The sequence below is a fragment of the Phoenix dactylifera genome, chromosome 6, assembly GCF_051530095.1.
Source record: "Phoenix dactylifera cultivar Ajwa chromosome 6, Ajwa_hap1_PhDact_Kaust_v1.1, whole genome shotgun sequence".
In the NCBI taxonomy this organism is placed as follows: domain Eukaryota; kingdom Viridiplantae; phylum Streptophyta; class Magnoliopsida; order Arecales; family Arecaceae; genus Phoenix; species Phoenix dactylifera.
Genome location: NC_143195.1, coordinates 24,119,633 through 24,125,330, shown reverse-complemented (window position 1 = coordinate 24,125,330; position 5,698 = coordinate 24,119,633). Strand labels below are relative to the sequence as shown.

At 39.8% G+C, this 5,698-nt stretch overlaps 1 pseudogene; it reads right to left on the bottom strand.

Annotated features, from left to right (window-relative positions):
* Positions 1–1,062: 1,062 nt before the first annotated feature.
* On the bottom strand, positions 1,063–1,160 carry LOC120106630 (small nucleolar RNA R71; annotated as a pseudogene).
* Between the last annotated feature and the right edge of the window lie 4,538 nt (positions 1,161–5,698).

Sequence of the window (5,698 nt, the reverse complement as noted above, 5' to 3'; positions counted from 1 at the left end):
GAACCCATTTAAAAAGATAAGGTTGGGATTTCATCACTTGTCCTTAGCCCAAAAATCACCTCATTGCATAAATATCCTAAGCTTAACTAAAATCAACTAGACGTTGGCCCCTAAGGACATTCGAGCTCAATAGGACGAAGACCACCGAAAGTTGCACCAATTTCGCTCTGTGGCTTAGTTGATGTCTAGGCAAGCTTTGTCCCTATAAGGGAGACAGTTTATCTGTTCGAGGCAAGTGGGTTTTAAGTGGGACCTTTGCGAACGCATCGTGACCCCTCCACTTACCTGGGAGCTTACCTGGTCAACTCAGTTCATTAGACCGGATTGGTGGCTTAGGTGCCCTCTTCAAACCAGTTAGGAGCTGTCTAGAAATTTAAAAAAAATATTAGAAATTGAGGTGTAATGTTTAGTTGCATGTTTGATTGTGAATAGATTTTTGTTTTAGGGTATAGTTTTAGGGTATCTTTAGTTGGTACTTATATTTATATTTATTTTTAAAAAGAAATATAAAAAAAATTAATTAAATTTTGTATGCTAGGTTGGAATAGGGACGACACCGGTCGATTAAGTCGTACAACTTTAGATCATCCCTTAGGACACATCCTTGAAATTCCTTCGCAGTTTCTCACACCTTGTGAGATGGCAAATTTTTCTGATGATGTAGGAAGTCACCATGGTGATGAAGGTAGACCCCCAGTTATGACACTTCGACAATACTTACACCCTACTAGGACTAGTCAACCTTCATGCATGATTATTCCTGAAAACGTAGGACACTTTGAAATCAAACCAGGAGTAATTCAATTGCTGCCAAAGTATCATGGAATGGAATCCGAGAACCCTTATCTTCACCTTAAGGATTTTGAGGAAATTAGCATCACATTTAGAGTGCCAAATGTATCGAAAGATGTCCTTAAATTGACCTTGTTCCCTTTTTCCTTAAAGGATAAAGCCAAAACATGGCTGAACTCCTTGAGACCTAGATCGCTAGGAACATGGCATGATATGCAAAGAGAATTCTTGAAAAAATTCTTTCCCGCACAAAGGACTAACTTTTTGAAAAGGCACATTAGTAATTTCCAACAAAAAGACCATGAAACATTTTATGAATGCTGGGAGAGATTTAAAGATTTGCTTCTCTCTTGTCCTCATCATGGGTTTGAAACATGGAGAACCATTAGTTTCTTTTACGAAGGATTGTCTCCACAGTTAAAACAATTTATAGAGACTATGTGCAATGGTCTATTTTTGGAAAAGCAACCCGATGAGGCATGGGACTATTTAGATTCTCTCGCAGAGACTGCACAATTATGGGATACAGGGGATAGAATGAACAAACCTTTACCTAAGCCTACTAGCATTGGACACGGGGGCCTTTACAACCTTAGTACTCAGGATGATATTCAGGCTAAAATGGCAACCCTCACTAGGAAGGTAGAGGAAATTGAACTTAGAAGGATTGAACCCGTCAAGACCGTAGAACATAACAGCGAGTGTTGTAGGATTTGCGAGATGCCTGGCCATCCCATCACTGATTGCCCCACAATACCCGCATTTAAGGAAGTCTTGCACGATCAGGCCAATGTTATGAATACTTATCAAAAATCTTTCAATAATCCTTTTTCGGATACTTACAACCCTGGATGGAAGAACCATCCAAATTTCAGGTGGAGGAATGACCAATCTCAACAAGTATATAACCCAACTCCTCCACCTCCGCAACCTCATTATGCACACGCACCCCCTCAAAAATCCAGTCTCGAAGAAACTTTGCAATCTTTCATGCAAGGTCAAGCTAAAATCAATGATGAATTAAGAAATCAACTGACAACGCTGACCACTGCTTTAAGTGCTCAAGAGAAAGGTAAGCTACCAGCTCAACCACAACCTAATCCTCAAGTCTATGGCGGTAGCAATACATCATCTTCAACTTTGCATAAAGAACAAGCGAAGAGTATAATAACTTTGCGAAGTGGAAAGGTTATTGACCGACCAGTCCCAGAACAAACACAAGTCATACCTGATTCCGACCCTCCCAAGACAAAAGAAAAGGATAACGAAGAAACTGAAGCACCAACATCTACTGAAAAAATTGAATGTCCTTTTTCTGCACCATTTCCACAAAGATTAAAGCCCTTGCAAAAGCTTGAACCAAACTCTGAAATTCTTGAGCTTTTTAAGCAAGTAAAAATCAATGTACCTCTTCTTGATGCAATCAAACAAGTGCCTTCCTATGCAAAATTTTTAAAAGATTTGTGCACTGTCAAGCGTCGTTTAAATATCAAAAAGAAGGCATTTCTGGCTGAAAATGTGAGTGCAATTTTACAGCATAATATTCTTCCTAAATATAAGGATCCAGGTTGCCCAACTATCTCGTGCATCATTGGCAATTTTAGGATTGAGCGAGCATTGCTAGATTTAGGAGCGAGTGTGAACTTGTTGCCATATACGGTATATGAGCAACTCGGTTTGGGTGAGTTGAAGCCAACAACTGTGACCTTACAATTAGCTGACAGGTCAGTGAAGGTCCCTAGAGAGATTATCGAAGATGTGTTGGTCCAAGTAGACAAGTTCTATTTTTCTGTTGACTTTATCATACTGGACACACATCCGGCTTCCAATTCACCATCTCAGATTCCGGTCATCTTAGGACGCCCATTCCTTGCAACTTCTAATGCATTGATCAATTGTAAGAATGGTGTCATGAAGCTTTCTTTTGGCAATATGACTTTGGAACTGAACGTCTTTAGTATAGGCAAACAACCCAGTGATCATGAAGAAAGTAAAGAAGTTGAATGGGGTTGAAACCATTGCGGAAGAATATCTGTTAAAAGAAACATTTACTGAATCGGCCGACAATGGTTTGCTAGATTGGTGTTCTGAAGGTACTGCTGATGATGTGGTCCCACCTATTTTAGATAATTCGGATGTCATGATGGTCAATGGGTGGAGACCGCGAATAGAGGAATTTGAACAGTTGCCACCTCGAAAAGCAAAGATAGTAACATCCCTTGAACAAACACCTAAGCTCGAGTTGAAACCTTTACCGAAGGAACTCAAGTATGCCTTTCTTGGATCCGAGGATACATTTCCTATAATCATCTCATCTGATCTGGATCATGCCCAAGAAAGAAAATTACTTGGTGTTCTAAAGAATCATAAGGGAGCTTTAGGATGGTCTATTGCCGACTTGAAGGAAATTAGCCCTTTAATCTGCACGCACTGGATATATTTGGAGGACAATGCCAAAACCACAAGGCAAATGCAACGCAGGTTGAATCCTACGATGAGAGATGTGGTTAAAGCAGAAGTCCTCAAGTTGCTTGACGTGGGTATTATTTACCCAATTTTCGATAGCAAGTGGGTGAGTCCTACTCAAGTCGTGCCCAAGAAAGCAGGTCTGACGGTAGTCAAAAATGATCAGGGTGAACTAGTCCCAACTCGTGTTCCGACGAGTTGGCGCATGTGTGTTGACTACTGAAAATTGAATTTGGTCACTAGGAAGGATCACTTTCCCCTACCCTTCCTAGACCAAGTTTTGGAAAGAGTTGCAGGACACAAATTCTATTGTTTTCTCGATGGCTATTTCGGGTACTACCAAATCGAAATTTCACCTGAGGATCAAGAGAAGACTACCTTCACTTGTCCTTTTGGCACATTCGCTTTCCGTCGGATGCCATTCGGGTTGTGTAATGCACCTGCAACATTCCAAAGGTGTATGCTCAGCATTTTTGAAGAAATGAACGAAAAATTTTTAGAAGTGTTTATGGATGATTTCTCTATTTTTGGCGATTCTTTTGATGATTGTTTATTACATTTACAAGCAGTCTTAGCTCGATGCATGGAAAAGAATCTGATACTAAATTGGAAGAAATGCCACTTCATGGTGCCAAAGGAAATTGTCCTAGGACATATTGTTTCATCGAAGGGCATGGAAGTTGATAGAGCTAAAATTGATTTAATCGCCAAGCTACCTGCACCCAAGACAGTTAGAGATGTTAGATCATTTTTGGGTCACGCAGGATTTTATAGGAGGTTCATCAAGGACTTTAGTGTCATAGCTCGACCATTATGTAACCTCCTATCCCTTGATACACCATTCAATTGGACTGAAATCTGTCAAGAGGCATTTGAAAAGTTGAAGTCTATACTTAGCACTGCACCCATCGTGCGACCATCTGATTGGTCATTACCTTTTGAGATCATGTGCGATGCTAGTGACTATGCGATAGGAGCTGTCCTAGGACAACGCAAGGATAATAAGCCATATGTCATCTACTATGCAAGCAAGACCTTAAATGATGCTCAAATGAATTACACCACCACTGAGAAAGAATTGCTTGCAGTAGTATTTGCATTAGACAAATTTCGCTCTTATATCCTTGGTGCTCCTATTGTTATCTTTACGGACCATACAACGCTAAAATATTTACTGGATAAGAAAGAGGCCAAACCACGCTTAATACGATGGATACTTCTACTCCAAGAATTTGACATCACTATCAAAGATAAAAAGGGAGTAGAGAATGTGGTTGCTGACCATTTATCACGGCTAGTTGTTCATGATTTGGTGCCACAGTTTTCCATCAAGAACTCGTTCTCTGAAGAGCAATTGTTTACACTTTCTACTATGCCATGGTATGCTGATATTGTAAACTTTCTTGTCACGAACCGGATGCCGGAGCATTAGGGATCGAATGATAAGAATAATTTCTTGTGAAGTAAAGAGTTATTATTATGATGCCCCCTATTTGTTCCAGTATTGCAATGATCAAATCTTTAGAAGATGCACACCGGATCATGAGATACAAAGTGTACTCTCTTTTTGTCATGCCAGTGCTTGCGGAGGACACTTTGCATCTAAGAAAACGGCAGCTAAGGTGTTGCAATGTGGTTTTTATTAGCCTACACTATTTAAAGATGCCCACAAATTCTGTAGGACATGTGACCAATGTCAACGTGTAGGAAGCCTAACTCGTAGGCAAATGATGCCTCTTTAGCCCATTACTGCTATTGAAATTTTTGACATGTGGGGCATCGATTTTATGGGCCCATTTCCACCATCTTTTGGATATGAGTACATTTTAGTTGGTGTTGAGTATGTGTCCAAATGGGTAGAAGCTGTGCCTTGTCGAACAAATGACCACAAACCAGTTTTAAAATTTCTTAAAGAAAACATATTTTCTAGGTTTGGGATGCCCAAGGTTATAATTAGTGACGGGAGAAAACATTTCTGTAATAAGCCTTTTGAGATCCTAGTATGAAAATACGGTATCGCCCATAGAATTGCGACTCCTTATCACCGGCAGACTAGTGGCCAAGTAGAGTTAGCCAATCGGAAGATTAAACGAATTTTAGAGAAAACGGTGAATCCATCATGCAAAGACTGGTCTTTAAAACTTTCTGATGCATTGTGGGCTTACCGTACTGCTTATAAAACTATTCTTGGTATGTCCCCGTATCAGCTAGTCTATGGAAAAGCATGTCATCTACCTGTTGAAATAGAGCATAAATCGTATTGGGCCATTAGAAAATTAAACTTTGAATTGTCAGATGCTGGTTTCGCTAGAAAATTACAATTAAGTGAATTGAATGAAATTCGTCGGAATGCGTATGACAATGCTAGACTTTGTAAAGAACGAATGAAAATTAGGCATGATAAATCAATTCTAAGAAGATTTTTTGAACCTGCACAAAA